Below are 19,529 nucleotides of genomic sequence, written 5' to 3'. Positions count from 1 at the left end.
GTGCCGGCTTAACGTACTGAACTATTTTGTCCGTATGATATATATAACCTATGACACAGAGGTGTATTGTACCTCTCTACCTTTTGTGACAGGTTGTCACCATACAGCCAAAGCTGGCCTCAGATTGTTGATGACCCCGTCCCAGCTTCCCAAGTGCTAGAATTATAGACAGGTCTCACCAAACCCAGTATGGTCCTCATATGAAGAGAATACATTGAAGTACAAATAATTTAAGTCACTTGCCCAAGCTCCCACAGCTAAAATGTAGAAAAGCTAAGATTTGAACCCCAGTAGTTGGAACCACTAGATTACTTTCAAAAAATAATAATAATGGTGATGATTAGGACCGTGGGAGATGGGGGAGGTGGATCTGTGGTTAAGGCCACCCGATTTCTGTTCCCAGACTCAGGTCAGGTGACTCACGTCTTCCTGCAACTCTAGCTCCAGGGAGCCAATACCATCAGCCTCTGTGAGTGCCTGAAGGCATCTTCATGTACACATGCATACACACATATACACATACATACACACACATATATATACACACATACACACATATACATACTCACACATACACACATATACATACACACATATATATACACACATATACATACACACATATACATACACACACATATATATACACACATATACATACACACATATATACACATACACACATATACATACACACATATATATACACAATACCCATATACACATAAATACTCATACATACACACATATACATACACACATACACACATATACATACACAAATATACACACATACACATATGTACACACATACACATACTAAATAAATAAATTAAATACAATTATAACAAAGAAAGTTACTTGCAAATATGAAGGACTGCTCAGCACCTCTCGAACTGGGGTAGGAAAAAGAATAGAGGCACAAAGCCAGGCTAGGCACGGTGACACATGCCCATGACCCCAGCAAGGCAGGAGCTGACAGTGAAGGCTGGTGAGCTGACGACCAGCCAGAGCTGCATAGCAAGATTCTGTCTCAAACAGTAGACTTGAAACCCTTTTGTGCCTGTGAAGCCAGTGAAGACTGAACCCATGTTAGCAGCACTCCAGCCTTGTGCTGTGCTGGGTTATTGTGGGTTATTGATTGTCACCTCCTCCTGCAGGGAAAGTTGGCAAAAGATCTCAGAATTTAAAAGATATCAGCAGGGGCTGGAGAAATGACTCCATGGTCAAGAGCACTGGCTGCCCTTGTGTAAGGCTGGAGTTCCTTTCCCAGCATCAACTTGGAGGCCTGTAACCATCTGCAACTCCAATTCCAGAAGATCTGACACCTTCCTCTGGCCTCCATGGGCACCAGCCATGCACCTGTGCACACACGCATGCAGGCACTCACAAATGCACATAAGATAAAAATAAATAAATCTTTTTAAAATATGGTCATCAACCTTTACATGAATAAGTGAAACAAGACAATTCCATCAGCCCTTGACTAAGGCAGGGTTCTTCTTCTCCTGGGGGGTCACAATAACTGCACGTGTACACAGCGGTCCCTTCTGTGCTGTGTTCTGCTCAGGAAAAACTGGGAACCCAAGTGCTAGGGAGGCCTGATGATGAGTTGAGCTAGCTGCTACATTAGTTACAACTTTGTTGCTGTGTTAAAGGGCAAATTACAGGAGAAAGAGTTTATTCTGCAACTAACAGCTCCAGTGGGTTAGAGTCCATCATGGCGGGCAGAGGCAGCAGGGGGTGGCTCGCCAGCAGCTGAAGTCTCACATCCTGAACTACAAGCAGGAAATAGTCTTGAAACCCCAAAGCCTGTCCCAGTGACAAACTTCCTCCAGCAAGGTCACACACCTCCTAAGTCTCCCCAAATAGCTACCAACTGGGGACCAAGAATTCAGATGGGCAAGAATTCAGATGGGTAAGACTTACGGGGAACATCTCATTCAAACCACCACAGCAGCATTCGGTGGACTGCTGTTTCATGACATTAATACATCCTTTCTTTGCTAAGTTTTCAAACTTTTAGTTCATCAGTTGGTTTTTACGTGTATGGGTGTTTCATCTGCATATATGTGCATGCAGTCACATGTATGAAGTACCCAGGAGGCCAGAAGAGGAGGTCAAATCTCCTGAGGCTGGGGTTGCAGCTGCTGTAGTCTGACATGTGGGTGCTGGGAATCGAATCCAGGTTCCCTGGAAGAGCACCCAGAGCTCTTAACTGCGGAGCCACCTTTCCAGCTCCCCTGAGTTTTCAATCTTTACACATCTGCTGCAAAACTGGCAAGGCCTTACTTATCTTAATGATGCTTTAGCTCTGCCTGCACAGTGATGGGTTTCTTCACACACTTGTGTGTGTGTGTGTGTGTGTTTGTGTGTGTGATTGCACTCTCTCCTCATGCCCCCCTCCCCCGCTGCCCTCTCATGTCATCCCCCCACCACCACCTTCAGCTGGTTCCCTCTCTTCACCCAGATGTCCCCTCACCTTTCTAAGCTTTCTTTTCCATTACCCTGTCTCCGAGCTAATTTTTGTCAACTTAACACCAACCTAGACACAGCTGGGAAGAGGGACTCTCAAGTTGAGGAACTGCCTCTGTCAAGTTGGCCTGTGCACGGGTCTGTGGGGGCATTGTCTTGATTCCTGAATGATGTGGGAGGACACAGCCCACTCTGGGTAGTGCCATTCCTGAACAGATGGGCCTGGAAATTGTTAAAACTGAAACTTAGCAAGCCAGGGAAAGCAAGCTAGCAAGTAGCATTCCTCCATGGTCTCTGCTTCAGTCCCTGCACCGGGGTTCCTGCCTCTAGTCCCTGCTTCAATCTCCTACCCTGGTTTCCCTCACTGATGCCATGTGGCCTAGAATCTGAAATAAACCCTTTTCTCCTCAAGTTGCTTCGGGTCAGTGTTCATCACAGCCGCAGAAAGCAAAGGAAGATGCCCTGCTGATTCCCTTTCTACATCCCTGGGTAAAATATCCTCCAAGGTTGTACGTGACTCCCTCCCTCAGCTGCAGCCACTTCCTGCTAGGCCACAGCCACCTTCTGGCCACCTCTTATCCACTGTTTCCTATTCACAAGAACCCTAGCAGGAAGGTCCTCGGCTCCCACCTATTCCAGCAGCCTCAGTCTCCACACAGATGATCCGCCCTCCTCACTCCTGAAGCTGCTCAATTCCAGCAACTTTCTCTTTCATCTTTATTCTTGAGTCACACCTCCTAGTAGTGCCACTCCCTGGGCCATGCATACTCAAACCCCCACAAAAACCTAAACTTCATAGCTTAGCATCTATGAAGGAAAGCACATTGAAGCCAGAAATAGAAATACCCACACGGAACCTAGCATTTAGAAGTCTGAGATAGACCAGCTTGGACTAAGAAAAAGAGCAGAGAAGAAGGGAGGAGAGAGGAGGGGAGAAGAAAGGAGGGAAGGAAACCATACACACACACTCACACACATAGATACAGACATATATACACACATACACACACTCACAGACACACATACCAACACATATACTAACATACACTCACATATAAATACACACCAACACACATACTAACACACTCACACCTACACACACACCAACACACATACTAACACACACTCACACACATATACACATACATACACACACATAACACACACACACCAACACACATACTAACACACACTCACACACATATACACATACATCCACACACATAACACACACACACCAACACACACCAACACACATACTAACACACACTCACACACATATACACATACATACACACACATAACACACACACACACACCAACACACATACTAACACACACTCATACACATATACACATACATACACACACATAACACACACACACAGCACACCGCACACCACCACCAACACCAGGACCCAGCTGCTTTGCATTCTCCATGCGTCTCTCCCCTCCTCTCCACAGAGAATCATTGTGTTCTTCTTCGCTGTGGAAAGCCCCTCTGGGAGAAATCCCACCACCTGCCTGCCTCCCACACTGGTTTCCCTTCCACATTCTCCTCCCTCCTTCCACACTGAGCACAGAGCGGCCCCTCCTGTCCCTGGGACACCGGTTGCTGTCATCTCCTCCAGAATTCCACTCCATTAGCAACCCCTTCTTCCTAGAATTCCCATGCCCTTCTCCACCCTCTTCCTTTGCTATTACAAAAGCCTGTCCTCCTGGATCATGGTCTCTGTGCACCTTCATTGCCCATGAGGGTCAAGAAGTCAGACATCACCAGTAAGATGAGGTTTTTAAGTGGCATGAAGAAGCAGATATTGAAAGGATCTTTTGAAATTCTTTATATTTGTTATTTATTTATTATTATAAGTGTGCAGCAACAGAGGATATGCTACGGTGTGCGTGTGAAGGTCAGAAGGCAGCTTAGAGTCAGCTCCCTCCATCCACCATGTGGGTTCCGGGAGTCAAACACAGTTAGCTAGACTTGGTTTCAGCATCTTTACCCACTGAGCCAGCTCCAGCTCCAGCTCCAGCTCCAGAAGGACCCTTTGGAAGGAAGGGAAAATGACAGAAAAGTTGTCTTAAAGCAGTAAGCAAGCTTAAAGAAAGGCCTATTTACAACAGGTGAGACCTATGCACACAGAAGGACACATGGGAGGCAGGTGTGTTAAAGGGATCTGAAATGAGAGAGACTTGTGCAAATCGAGGCAGCAGGGGCCAAAGGAATGCTCCTAAGAGACTTGGCAGAGCACGGGAGACAAGGAAGATGAGCTGAGGGCAGTGAGCACACATATATCCAGATGTCCCCCGTGCGTGGTGCAGGCCAAGTCCGGCTCTAGAGCGTCTATCTAGGTCAACTTCTGGCAGACGCATCTGCCTTCTCCAGCACAGCTCCAGGGATTTGCTTGCCGGGTTACTGAGGGAATAAAGAAAAGACAAACATACAGAGACAGAAATGTTGGCACTGGCTGTTCTGGGCTCCTCGATGAAGACGTGAGGCACCCCGGAAGCTCAGCATGATTATTAGAACAGTTGAATGGGGAGGCTGGGTCATTGGTAGAGCTGAACAGGAAGGCGGGGTCAGCTACGCTGTAGGAGCAGTCTCTGTTGAGGAGCAGTCTTCAGGCTGTAAGTACCTGGGAGGCAGAAGAAGCTAGGGTGCTCGTTTTCTGCACACTGAAGGGAAGACTTTGCCTACAACCTAGTCTGATGGTGGTTTTAATATTTCCCATGGGTCTCAGATATCAGGGTCCTTGACATGGTGGTGCCCATGACAACAGCACACATTCACTCTGGATTTTATCCACTTAGGTCTTCCCTCACTCCCCACAGCTGACCATTCTGCGTGTGGACTTTCTCTAGTCTCTCTCCTCATGGTGTTCCACCCTGTAAGAGCTCAGTCGCCTCAGGGGAAGCTGCACAGCTCTCCAGTGGAAGGGATGGGGGAACAGCTTCATCCCAGCTGCATGACCTTGTAACTGACCTCTGTGAGACTCCACTTATCAATCTGTAAAGTGGGCCTCAGCAGTGTCTGACCCATGGGGCTTAAGTACTGAGAAATGAAACAATACAATGTACTCCAGCTCAGAATCCCTTACAAAGATCCAATAATGGAGATGTCACCTTGGCAGCTGATCAGTGACACATCTGTCATGTGTTAGACATTCCTAGCCTCTCTCTTCCAGTAAAGGTCCCAAGGTTGGCATCTGGGACACCGCCTTCCTTATTTTTATTCCCAATTTCACAAGACTTTCCGGTTATCCGAATCCTGGCACTTCACATGTACTTGCTGAATGTTCTTGGAACTACTTATACACAGCATGGTTCCCCTGCTTCCTGTTGCGGGCCACTTTGATATAAAATGGGCAAATGGCAAGCAGAAAGCGAGAGCTCTTCAGCAGCCTGCAAGAGTTCACCAGTCCCTCATGGAAACTGTCTCTGCTGGAGCTGAGCTACAGCACCAAGACCAGCTTCAAATTCTATCCCCCTGGGTGCAGAGGGGTCCAACTTGAAGAAGTTCTTTTCAAGAGCGGCACAAAGAGAACCTGCAGGTGCAGTTCGAGCTCTTCGTGGTGGTCATAATGTTGGCCTTGGAGAACACGCATCCGGTCACCGATGGCCCTGTGGACATAGTGCTCAGTGGGACACCAGGAGAAGACTCGCAGGGTATGCTAAATGCCAAGCTAGACAGAGCACCAGGCCAGCTCAAGACGGTTCAGGTACAGTTCACACGGAGGGGAACCTTAGTCACATCACCTCATTATTTCTTCAACAGATATTTGGAGAACTGTGAGCGATGTGGCAGCCCTGGGTTTTAGCCTCACTTACACAGTGATGCATAGCTCACCAAAATGGCAGAGCCGTGGGTGGGGCTAGGGAGATAACTCAGCTGCCACAGTGCTTGTATACACACGAGGACCTCACTTTAGATTCCCAGCACCCACGTAAAAAGCTGGGTGCCGTGGACGCCTGACATTCCAGTGCTGTGGAGGTAGAAGACACAATGGGTATGGCTGGACAGTAAGCGAGCTCTGGGTTCAGTGAGAAACCCTGTGTCAAAAAAAAAAAATGAAAAAAAAAAGTGGAGAATGACCAAGGAGGACACCCAACACTGACCTCTGACCTCAGCCACTTCAACTTCTGAATCAGGAGTCTCTCCAAATACTGATCTCCCTATGCAGTGTCTCTCCACCTGCGGGTCGAGATCCTACTCTAACGGTCCTTTCACAGGGGTCACCTAAAATCATCACAAAACACAGATATTTGCACTACAATACATAACAGTAGCGAAATTGGAATTATAAAGTGGCAACAAAATAATCTTATGGTTCGGGGTCACCACAACACAAGGAACTATATTAAAGGGTTGACACTTTAGGAAGGTTGAGAACCACTGCTCTTATGGCTTCCAATTTGGCATCTTCTGAATCTCATAACACAGTCCAGTTTTTTATTTTTCTCCAGAAGACGAGAACAACAAATCCCCTACAGAACAAGCCAGAACAGCACCCTTCCTCGACAAATATAAACTTGTAAGCGCACAGATAGCCATCTCTGCTTGTCACATGTTCTTTGGTTGTACTCTGGGGCCTCCCAGGTTATCTACATATCATCCTCTAGCTCTTTTCCCTAGTGGCAAGCATTACTCATTGTTTCTGAAGAGAAACGGGGGAGAATGCTGGGAAAGAAAAGAAGCCATGGTGAGAAGCAGGCTCTAGACAAGCTACGCAAGGCGTCCTCTCGAGTCTTTGCACACGATGGCTTTGTGTTTCTTACAGCTTTGCTTTTAATTATAAAAGCATTTGATACATAGGGTTATTGTTTAGAGGAAAGAGAGGGGGAGGGGGAGAAGGGAGAGAGAGAGGGAGAGAGGGAGAGACAGAGAGGGAAAGGGAGGGAGCAGGGAAAGAGAAAAGCAGGGAGAGGGAGATAGAGGGGGCAGGCAGAGAGAGAAAGAGAAAGGATGAGAGGGAAAGAGAGGATAGAGAGAGGAAAAGAGGGAGAAAGGGAGAGGGAGAGAGATGGGCAGGGAGAGAAAGACAGACAGACAGACAGACAGACAGACAGACAGACAGACAAGACAGAGAAAGAGACAGAGAGACAGAGACAGAGATTCAAAAATCAGATGATGACTAACACTCAGAGCTAAAGACGCAGAGGCGGGCAACCTTCTGAGTTCTAAGCGAACTCTGTCTACACAGTGAGTCCAGGCCAGCCAGGGGTACATTGTGAGACCTTATCTTTAAAGGGGGGACCTCTGGGGAGAATGGCTTAATTCTTTCATTATCTCCCTCAATCCCACACCCTCCCATCCTGCAGGAGCATCCCATGTTTCCCCTGCCTCGTGCTTGGAAATATTTTTCATGTGGGTTTGTTATAGTTGCTTTTCTTTCCCAAGCTGTATTAGACTAAGAATTAATGATTATAAGAATATAGTGATACGACCCCTCAGCTCAGGCCAGGTGGCTTCAGATTTCACTTCCCCTTTTCCTGGACTCTTCTCCCAAGCCCACAAAACTCCCCTGTTCCAAACCCTGGGCTTGGCTGAAATAGCCCGACATTGTAGCTCCAATCCATTACTAAGGTTTGCCTTGTATTTTCATTCATTGCAAAATCTTTTCCAATTTATGATCACTTAAAATCAAACCTTATCATGACACATTTATTGACTATAAAGTTTACTAGCTTGTTGCTGTTCCATGTTTCTTATGATATTTGTCTAATTGTTACTGTGAGTTTGAGATTTCACATTTAAACTTCATTTGCTTAGGCTACCTTAAGAAATGTTCCATTGAGTATCTTTGTGTTTCTGGAAATGTCTCCTCTTCTGGAACCCTCACAGTTAAATATTTTGGCAAAGATTCTTGGACCTGAGTCTGAGCAGATTTCTGGAGTCTTAAGCACTACATATGTGTCTTATTTTTATTTATTTTCATATTTACTAAATATTTATTTATTATTCTATCTAGATCTTAGTATTCAAGTCTTTGTTTGTTTGTTTGCTTGTTTGTTTGATCAGAGTGTCCCATAGCCCAGGTTGGCCTCAAATTCACTATGTAGCTAAGGCTAACCTCAAACTCCTATTCTTCCTGTCTCCACCTCGCAAGTGCTCCAATCACCAGCCTATGCCCCACACCTGGCCTCAAGCCTCCTTTGGGTCACACAAACCTTTCTCTGTCATTTTTTGACCAGTTGCTTCTACTCCTTGTGTTGTTTTTAGAGCAACACTCAGATACAAAGTTTCCCAGCTTCGACCTCCTTGCTCCTTTCAGTTGTAACTTCCACTCCCTTGATACTCAAAGCTGCAAGAGAGTCTATGTTCACTCAAAGCGGCAAGAGAGTCTACTCATTTGATGAATCTACTTTTAACTTATTTAACTGGGTTTTAAATTAGGTTTTGTCATTTGTGAGGTTGTTCTTATTTCCAAGTTATTCTTTAGCAGTGTTGTCGAAGACCCTAGGAGTGTTTTTGTTGCTGCAGACATTTTTTAAAATTCTGTCTTTCTAATTCCCAGGACATTTTCTTCAGTTGGTAGCACGTGGTCTGATAGGGTCCTGCTAGGATCCTCCTTCTGACTGGAGCAAATGGGCAGGTGAGTAGGGTCCTCTTGTGTGAAGAGGGAGGACAGCTTCTATGCTGCCTTCGGTGTCAAGAGAAAGGGCAAGCAGAGTGAATCCCTTCCCGGGAAGCTGATGGCAGCATATCTCATGCTTAAGACCTTTTGCAGAGTGGCCTTTTCTGGTATGAAGAAAGTGATTCGCCAGTATACATGACTCATGGGTGTCTTGCCTCACCTTCCTGGGGTTCTAAGAACCCTAAGTCCCTCCCGAATCTGCTCTGGGTTGCAGCTAACAACTGAGCTTCCCTACCCACTCTCATAGTCAGCTTAGTGTCCCAGCAGGACAGTGAAGTAGAGACACCCTTCTCCACTTCACCCGCCGTTTCTATAATTTCCCAGATAGATATAGACAGACAGATATATTGTTACAAATTCTTGCCAAAGTAATGCATAAATATGATTTAGAGGCAAACACAAAGATTATAAGATGCAGGCTAAGGAGAAGGTGCAGTTGGTAAAGTGCTTGTCTTATCAGCCGAGGGATCTGAGTTCAGCCCCCAGATCCTATGAAGAAAAAAAAAGGCAAGCATGGTAGTTGTTGTGAAATATAATGCAGTGACGATGGGGGTAAGGAGATACCTGGCAGGCCTGTGCCAAGGTGTGTCCCTGAGAAATCACGCCATGCAACAGACCTGGTATAAGAGAAGTTTATTTGGAATGGTGGGAGTGAAGACCTGGAGAAGGAGTAGAAGCAGAGAAGAGAGGAAAGAGAAAGAAAAAGAGAGAGGTAGGCTAGGAACACAAGAAAGAGAGGAGGGAGGTGGAGAGGGGGGCTGGGGTATTGATCAGTCCTTGTTATAGCTGCTGCTGTCACACCTGGCTCTGGCAGGCAATGGCAGCAGATGATGCAAGTTTTTGCTGGGTCTCTGTTGCTAGGTCCCTGGGAGGAGCTTAAAGAAATCATTTTAAGCCAACAGTAGTGTGCTTGTAATCCCAAGGTTGTGACAAAGCAGCAGAAAGGTCCCTGGGACCCAGGGGCCAGCTATCCCAGTTACCTTGAAGATTCCAGGCCAGTGAGAGACCCTGTCTCAAAAAAAGGTGACTATTACCGAAGAATGATACCTAAGGCTGTTCTCTGGCATGTCCAAAAGTGCACATGTGCACGTGAGCACACACACACAATCACAAATTTCTGTTGAGAATTTCTACTCCTCAAAGGCAACAACATGAGGCTTTTAGCTCTTTCACTGGCAATGCATATCCATATTTTCATATCCTACGTCTGTGCTTCTGCTTCCTGCTTCATGGATGAAGTACCATCTGTACTGTAATATCTCTCCAACACAGTAATAAAAGAGAGGGACTTTTGATCAGCATTTCTATCTCTGTTTACTAGCTGCTTTCTTCCTGTTTAATCCGGGGGTTTTGTGTTTTGTTTTGTTTTGTTTTATGGGGTTTATTGCTTGTCTTCCTATCTGTGCCCTAAGCTCTAGGTTTTGTCTGAGTAACCCTTCTCAGGTGACTGATGTCCAGTGACCAGTGGATGTCTCACATTTCAAGGTTGTCACTAAAGGCTAGCTCGACACTCTGGTGCATAGAGGCAGAATGTCAAGCCAAGGTGAGTTGTTGGCACTGCCTGTCTGGTTCTGGCATTCTAAATGCCAGAGGAAAGACTGGGATTAGAGGACTCAGCCTTCTGTTACCACCTTTCACTCCCTCCATCTTTTCTGCAGGCACTATGCCACAGCATGGTTTACTGCCCCCTGTGATAAAGACTCCATTTGACTCTCTCTAGAGAATACACTTCCTGGCCTGTGCAGAAATATGAATGGGCAGAACCTGGATGCTCTGAGTGGGCTAGGAGGTCCCGAGGTCCAATCACTTTCTAAGTAGACTTTAACCAGTCTCAACAGGTTGTAGGCATCAACCTATTGAGGTACAAGTTACATACAATTCAACCACACAGTTGGACCAGTTCTAATAAGTGTGTTGTTATTATCAAAATAAAGATAAATAGCATATCTGTCACCCCAAGATTCTCTTGCACCTCTTAACAGTCAATGCCTACAATCCAGGTCATAAGCATACAATACCCTCACTCACTGTTATATATGAATTTGTCATTCCTAGAATTTCATATCAATAGACCCATACAATAAGTGCTATTTACTGCCTAGATTTTTAATTCATGTTAAATTTTTGGAGACTCAACCATATTGTGGCTTATATCAATTATTATTATCTATAATTGCTAAATAGCATTCATGTATGTATAGCACTCGTTGCTTACAAGTAGATCTTGGTAGTATTTCCCAGTCTTGTCAGCTGTAATTAAAGTTGATAAATAGACCTTTATATGAGCGTTTTTACATATCAATGTTCTGAAATAGAAACTTCTGGTTTGTTTGGAAAGTCAGTTGTGTCAAATGACGTTTTTCTGGGGCACGCAGATGAAAGGATGTCTTACTAAAGCAGACACATGAAAGAACATTTTCCTGAAGCAGACACAGCTTTGGCAAACATGTGAAAGGACTTGAAGGAGTATAAATATGGCCCCCCACACAGTGGGAGATGGAGCATTGGTTTGGTTTGCTCTTCACTAACAACAGGCATGCATTGCTTTGCCCTACATAGCATTGTTGAGGTCCACTTGTGGTAATGACGCCAGTGAAAGAAACCTGCCAAAGAACTGCTCATGGCATTCCGGTGGCAGCTTGCCACGTCTACAACCTCACCTCAGGCCAGTTAGTGAACCTTGCAGGTTCTTCAGAATTGCACGACAGCTTCTGGTTTCTATTTGGTGTTTGCTATGGAACTGAACTGCTGACAAAGAAGATCGAGCTTGCTCCCAAACAGGTAAACAGGTCCACTTCAATATCCTAATAACTTTTCTCTTCCAATACCTCTGCTGGGTAGTTGGCTAGGGGAGAGGTTAAACCCTTATTTAAAAGATGTTGCAAGAAATGTATACATAGAGTGTTCATTTCTCCTGGATAAGTACCTAAAGGTAGAATTTCTGGATTATAGATAGATAGATAGATAGATAGATAGATAGATAGATAGATAGACATAGATAGATAGATAGATAGATAGATAGATAGATAGATAGATAGACATACATACATATATATCTGTGTCTGTGTGTGTGTGTGTGTGTGTGTGTGTGTATGTATAATCTGTAATTCAGGCAGTGTGCACCTGTAATCTCAGCACTTGGAGGCTGAGACAGGAGAAGTCCAAAGCAGAGGCTAGCCAAGCTGAATTCATAGCAAGTTCAAGGTCAGCCCCAGATAAAAAAGTATCCATATCATTTACTATCCACCCAGCAAGATATGAACAGTCTAGTTGCTCAACACAGCGACAGACACCTGATATTATCAGTACTCCTCCTGAGTCACAGCTGATGACAGTTGTAATTGATTTCCAAGTAATTATTAACAAACATATTTCATGCACTTACTGGCCATTCATGTCTTACCCTATGATGCATATAATAAATATCTCATCCATTTTTAAATTGAATTATTTGTCTTCTTATTGAAGTGTATCCTGTATATATTTTGCAGTTAGGTCCCCAGTCAGACATATAAGTTGTGAATATTTTTAGTCAGTCAAACCCAGAGCCTTGGGCGTACTACTGTCCTATCATTGAGCTGTGTTCCCATCTTTTGATTTTCTGGTGGCACTTTTTAAAAACTGAAGGGTTTTAAGTCCAGTTCACCCAGTCTTTTCATACTCCATGTTTTTGTGTTTTTTTCCTAAAAAAATTTCTCTCTGCCTCAAATTACAAAGTTATTTTTTCATTCTATTCTGGAAGTGTTATAGTTGTTGTTTTTTTTTTAAATTGGAATCTATGATCTACAATTGGGCAATTTGTGTAGAATGTATTAAATTACTTTTTAAATCTAAATATCCAGTTCATTTTTTGAAAGGCTGTTCCTTCTCTATAGGATTGCCTTGTAATTTTACCAAATATCAATTGACCGTGACTGTGTCTAGAGTCTAAGCTGTTCCGGTGACCTGTGTGTATAACCCTTCTGCCTGGTCTAGACCACTTTGGTCTCTCCAGCTGTGCAACCACCTGGGTCTTTCCAGCTGTGCAACCACCTGGGTCTCTGCAGCTGTGCAACCACCTGGGTCTCTGCAGCTGTGCAACCACCTGGGTCTCTGCAGCTGTGCAACCACCTGGGTCTCTGCAGCTGTGCAACCACTTGGGTCTCTGCAGATGTGCAACCACTTGGGTCTCTCCAGCTGTGCACAGCTTTGCTTAAGGACCTCTGACTACCATCTCCAAGCTCTATCAGGTACATTCAGGTGAGTCTGCCTTCTGGGTTACCCTGGGCCCCCTGTTAAAGCACAAGCCTTCAGGAGTCTCTGCCAATGATGGCCCCTGGCTATTCAATAAGGACTCTCCCCACAGCTGAGGGGAACTTGAAGCATCTTTTTACCCAGTTTGAGTTCTGTAAGGTGTCAGACTTTGTGGAGGCCGTTCTTCTTTGCCTGACACCTCCTTACTGGGCAGGAGATTAGGATGCCCAGGGCCCACACTGGAGCTCACTCAGTCCTCTCCCACAGATGCCTCCAGAGTCAGCATTCTCAGGCCTAAGTTGCAACTTGTCCTACCTTCTCCTTTCCAAGCATTCTGCAATCGTCCCCTTTGTTGTTTTCTTTGTCCGTTGTAGGTGCTGACAGCTGAGAATGCTGTTGCTGCGTTCAGCCGGTGTACCCATAAAATTACAGCTGTGCTGCTATAAAACCACAGATGTGTTCCTAAAAAGCACCAAGCTGCACAAACCCAGGCAAATTTCTGAACCACCGGGCTTAGAAAGGAAAAGTAAGATCAGAACATGAGTCTCAAAAACTCCATCAGTTACACCCAAACAGACGGGAGCCGATCAAAATAGCAGCTACTTTACTAAATGATTAAGAAATTGGTGTTGCAGGTTTTGGTTTTTTGTTTTTTTTTTTTTTCTTGAAAAAACAAAGTTCAAGTTTTTGTAGCAGTGGATGTGGTAGTATGCTAGGGCTTTTGAGGTGTCCCCCAGCAGTGATAGGAGAGTGGCCTGAGACCCAGCAACAGAAGGCTTTAGTACCCACATAGACAGATGTGGGCAGTAAGTGGAAGCAGATGTTTGAAGCGTGTGTTTCATGGTTCCTACCTGGCTCGGTAGTATTAGGCTCAGCTTCCAGAGTCACCCGGGGTTTCTCACAGACAAAACTGTACATACGCAAATATGAAATATGCTCGTGTATGTTGTTCTGTAAGTCAGTCCTGTAAAACCAGGCCCCACTTTCAAATTGATGTGGAATTTGTGTGTGACTTAAACAAATAAGCAGCACTGCCGTGTTTGCAGAATTAGGAAGGGATCGTAAGAGTCCCCCGTATTTAACTGGAAGTTGTCTGTGTCTCTCCCAGTTAGACAGCAGGCTCTCCAGATAAGGACTAGCACCTCCTCCCCCACATCCCCGCTGCCTAGCACAGCACCTGACCCTTACTAAATGCTCACTAATTGCTAATGAACAAGAATGGCCATTTAATATGTGGAATCAACAAGATATTTGTACGCATTATCAAAAGAGACTATTGGAAATGAACTCTCTTCTTCAGAACATACCCTTGACTTTACAGAACATATGGCTGCCAAAACATCCCAGTTGGAATTTCTCAGGACACCTGGAGATTAGTTTGGCCTAGCGAGAACAATCTAGAAAGTTCTGGAACAAGCCACAGCCAACAAGGAACAGGTCCACTGGCAAGTTGCTGGCATAAGAGACATGTGCTAGTGATCCTATTACTCTGAAGACAGAAGGCTGAGGATCAACAGTTCCAGGTACGCCTAAGTTATACAACGAGATTGTGTCTCAATCAATCAATAAAAAAGGAATCATGTGGTCCCAAGGGCCTCAACATTTCAGGGCCTCCGGTCTGACCTTATTCATAAGGCTCTCCTGAGGGACAACAGCTGCTCCAATTAATAGAGATGTCAGTGTAAAGAATTAACTAGATAAAGAGCTGCTAGCTGCAGGCATGAAGGGACACAGGGAACTATGGTAGAACTAGTAGGTGAAGCAGCCACAGCAACATAGTTGTTAGAGGGCATCGAAACTGAGACCTGTGGGAGAAGCTGAAGCCCAGGGGTCCTGGTATGTCTGAGCGGGTGGATACTCTTAGGGTGACTTTGGGTGCTGGAAAACTGCCAATTGGCTGTCAGACCAAGCAAGGCACCCAGCAAGCTAGTGGCCAGGTAGCCCACGGAGAGCAAGCACCTGGCTCCCTCTGGCGTCCCCTATTGGCTGGCCTCAGTAAAGGCCCCGAGAACACAGAGGTGTGAATTAGCATCCAAACTCCAGCAGCTCCCAGAATATAATGTGCAGGCGCTAGAAGCTTACTCCTGTAGTCCCAGCACCCGTGAGCCTGAGACAGGAAAATTGAAAGATCCATGTCAGCCTGTGCTACAGAATGAAACCGTGTGCCAAACAAAGAGAAAATGTGATTCAATGTGCCTTTCTTTTTTTTAAGTAGTGTCTGTGTATTTGGAGCTGAGAGGAACTTAGGAACTGTCACAGTCATCACCCAGCAGGTGACCCTGTCCACCTCATGCCCCATTTCCCTGAGCTGATTGAACCAACCTTTAGTTTAAGCACTGGCACTCAACTCTCCCCTCAGCTTTGTCCAGCCTCTGAAATGTGGGTTTATGTAACTGAGGTGCCCTGATTCGGGCTTTCTGACTGAGCAATAAAAATATAGCACAGATATCCTAAAGCTTTAGAATTTCCACATGACAGAACATCTTTCATTGCTGTCATCATCTCTGGTACACAGATTGCCTTTAAATGATATATATATATTCAAATACACGCTAGGTATTTTTATCTTAAAGGTACTGCCTATTTTGTAAGCCACTGTGTTCTGAATCTGGCAGTCAAATTCAGGTAACCCTTCAGGGAAAAAAAAAAACAATTCAGTTAAACGACTTTTATGAAAATGTCCATCATTATAACAACACACACGAAGAGAGAGAACATTTAGTATACAATAGTTCAATAGGGATATGATTGAGTAAGTTACGAGACAGCTCCTCATTGACTATAATATGCCTGCATTTAGAATCAGGGTATGAGAATAGAATTATACTATAAAAAAATATTTGTACTTTGGAGAGGCTGGTCACCAAAATAGACACAAAACAAATGTGGGATCAAGCTTGGGTCCCGATCCCAGCTTCACGCTCCTGGCCACTGCAGTGGGAGGCTCAGGCTCTATCTGCAATGTCAAGAAAGTGCCTACTTTGCAGGATTATGTCAAGGATTAAATGAGATAACAACTGGTACACAGTTGGCTTGGCATCTCATAAGCACAGGCTGTCTTTGTTGTCTTGAGTAAGCGCTCCGTGGAAAAGTAGCACAACACTATACACGCAACCGTGCTTAAAGAAGAGACGCATTGGGGACACTGTGCTTTGCTGTGAGCAGCTGGGACAGGAGAGGGAATACATACAGTATGGGTCTCTGCCCCCAGTTCCTGGCAAAGCTTCAACCCCCATGGAGTTTCCTGGAGTGAAGGGACACTGAAGCGACTTGTCTTCTGACACTTCAGTTTCCAACAGTCTTCCTAAGTCCCTCGTGCGAGCATCTTAGGCTCTGAGGTCACACAGGTGAGCTGCAGGAGGGCCCAGGACCTCAGTCACAAGAAAGGCCACATCAGGTTTGGAAGCCTGGAGCTTTCTGCCCCATTGGCCCTGAGCTCCAGAGAAGCAAATGGGGCTGGAGACAAAAGTACCCTTAATCCCCTAAGTTAGGGGATGGGGAACTTCCAGGTCGGTGAAGACGTACATTCCCGCCAAAGCCCCCGACTTCTCAAACACAGAGACTAGAGGTTGAATCCAGAGCCTTGCACAGGTTAAATAAGCTTCCAATCCTGAGTTGCACCCCTGAACTATCTTTTAAATCTTTTTAATAAGCTGATAAACAGAAGTGAACTGGTCCTCTGACCAGCATTCTAGCAAATGACCAGCCTTGAAGAGGGAGCTGTAGGAGGCCCAGTCAGATGGAAGTGGGTTCTAATACTGTGGCTGGACACCAAAGTGGGCAGTCTGTGTGACCCAGCAGGGTCTGCCTGGATGCTGCCATGCTTCCTGCCATGATGATAATGGACTGAACCTCTGAAACTGTAAGTCAGCCTCAATTAAATGTTGTCCTTTGTAAGACTTGCTGTGGCCATGGTGTCTCTTCGCAGCAATGAAACCCTTACTAAAACACTTAACAATCCTTCTCCCATGACCTCTAACTAGGTGCTAGGATTGCTGTCATGGGCCACTGTGCCTGGCTCTGTGCGGGTTTTCTCAATATGTGCCTGGGAAATTACTGAGATCCTTGGAGAAGCATAAGAGAGAAGGGCATGAGAATCCTAAGAAGGAGGAGGTAGCCCTCTGGCTTTGCTCATCCAAGAAGTTGGTCCCTCAAGTCACTTCCATGCTGTCCTCTGCTGTCAGAGATGCCAAAGTGACACAAACATGGGGGCAACTTAGTATCCTCAGTATCCTTAATATCCACTCAGACAAGCACAGCTGCAACTTAGTATCTTCAATGAGTTCCCACAGGATGTGTGCACCTCCCACTTGCCTTCCTACCCCCCACAGTCCCAACAATGAATTTCAGAAGCTTCACCATGACCTTGGTGTGAAGTTTTCACTCTGAAGAACCTCGTGCCCTTAAGTCCCAGACAACTAGAATCCACTGCCCTGAGCAAAATACTTGTGACATCAAGAAAGTAACAATTCACTGGCCAACATTCTATGTAAAGGATGAACATCCTGGATTTCAGAGTCCGGCGTTAGGGAGGGGAACTTCTGGAACCAGTCCCCTGGGAGCACTAAAAGATAACCATGATTCATATTCTTTCATTAGAATTCCCATTATTCCCATGCTGCTTTTCAGCTGAACAAGTTTTAGAACTACTTCTCAGAAATAGTAAAGCTTGAAGCAGAATCCTTTTTTGTGAGTCAAGGATCTATCAGCAAATCCTCAAAGGCAATGAGCACAGCCAGGATCTACATCTTGGCACCTGTGGTGTTACATTTTGCTACCTTGACACAAAACAGGGCTTGTCTGGGAAGAGGGAGTCTCAGCCGAACCCATTGTGACCAGTGCTACCTCTTGTTGGCCTTGGGTTATATAAGGAAGCAGGCTGAGCTAGCCATGAAAAGCAAGCCTGTAGACAGTGTTACTCTGTGGCCTCTGCTTCGGGTCCTGCCTCCAGGTTCCTTCCCTGACTTCTCTTCATGATGCCCTATGATGTGGCAGTACGAGCAAAATGAACCCTTTCCTCCCCAGGTTGCTTTTGGTCATGCTGTTTCTCACAGCAACAGAAAGCAAACCATGATGGCATCTAAATACACTACCCGCTCTGTGGAGAAATGGTTCTTTCCAGGGTTGGCGCAGAAACACCTTGTTCCAGAGAGTTAGGAAATACTTAAAGGGTAGGAAAGGTGTGTTGAACAGCACCAAAGCCAGCCTGAAGGCACTCTGTTCCCAGAGAGGACATGAACATCAAAATAACAGGTGCAGCAGGTAGCACGTAAAGTAAGAATCCCGTCAGTCACGCGAGGTAAGGAATCATAAGCACACACAAGAGAGTTTCTCCATACAGAAGACACTGACTAGTAACCACCTCGGGGATAACTTGGACTTGGGAATAACTCGGACTTGGCTACTGCCATAGTATTCATTAAGCCGAGAAATATCAGTGATGCTGAGACCGGAGAGAGGAAGTTTGATGAGGATCGGGGTGTGTTTACATGGACACAGAGTCTCTCCCCACATTTTCTAATTAAATGGAGGAAAAAGGTAATTTACCATGAAGACACCTGGCAGACACCGTCTTAACCAAGGGACAAAGGTTAACATCTCCCGTAATGGAACAAACGGAAGTCACTTACTGCCTGCCAGGCCACTGGCTCTATGGTTCTCTACCCAAAACCCAAGAGAAATCTAATCTTGAGGAAATATCAGACAAACCCAGACTGGGAACCTTCTACTAACCTCAAGGAAGTATCAAAGTCACTAGTGTCAAGATGGGGGAAGTTTTCCAGGTGAAAAAGTTTCTAACAAGACCCAGTAACTGAGAGCTAGAAGTGCAGGTTAGTGGAAGAGCACTTGCCTAGTACACACAGGCCCTTGGTTCAATCCCCAGCACAAAAAAGAAAGGAAGGAAGACAGAAGAAAGGGAGGAAGAGAGGAAGGATGGAGGTTAGGGGGGAAGAAAGAGCTGTATATAGACAAGCCCCGTCCCCATCCCTGAGTTTAGGCCTCAGCAGAGAGGTGGGGAGAGGAAGAGAGGGAGTGGAAGGGGCAGTGCGGGAGGAGAGGAGAGGAGAGGGGAGGGGAGGGGAGGGGAGGCGAGGGGAATGGGACTCTTCATCACCCTCTGTTGCTGGGCTCAGTCTGAAGTGGAAACACTCGAGTAGGAAGCTATGCGAATAAATAACCCTCCTC

At 45.5% G+C, this 19,529-nt stretch overlaps 1 protein-coding gene and 1 long non-coding RNA gene across 2 annotated transcripts in view; one reads left to right on the top strand and one right to left on the bottom strand.

Moving 5' to 3' along the window:
• The window catches only part of LOC110310153 (keratin, type II cytoskeletal 80), a 91,718-nt gene that overhangs the window by 28,531 nt on the left and 43,658 nt on the right, over positions 1 to 19,529 (top strand). The window lies entirely within an intron of this gene.
• The window catches only part of LOC110310155, a 79,495-nt gene continuing 64,292 nt past the window's right edge, over positions 4,327 to 19,529 (bottom strand). Inside the window, exons 4-5 of the long non-coding RNA XR_002379814.1 lie at positions 6,592 to 6,712; positions 4,327 to 6,096 (exon numbers count right to left, since the gene is read on the bottom strand). This is a non-coding gene — a long non-coding RNA (uncharacterized LOC110310155). The remainder of the gene's footprint in view (positions 6,097 to 6,591; positions 6,713 to 19,529) is intronic.

The sequence above is a fragment of the Mus caroli genome, chromosome 15 (genome assembly GCF_900094665.2).
Source record: "Mus caroli chromosome 15, CAROLI_EIJ_v1.1, whole genome shotgun sequence".
In the NCBI taxonomy this organism is placed as follows: Eukaryota; Metazoa; Chordata; class Mammalia; order Rodentia; family Muridae; genus Mus; species Mus caroli.
This window is presented reverse-complemented; position numbering and strand designations above follow the sequence as displayed.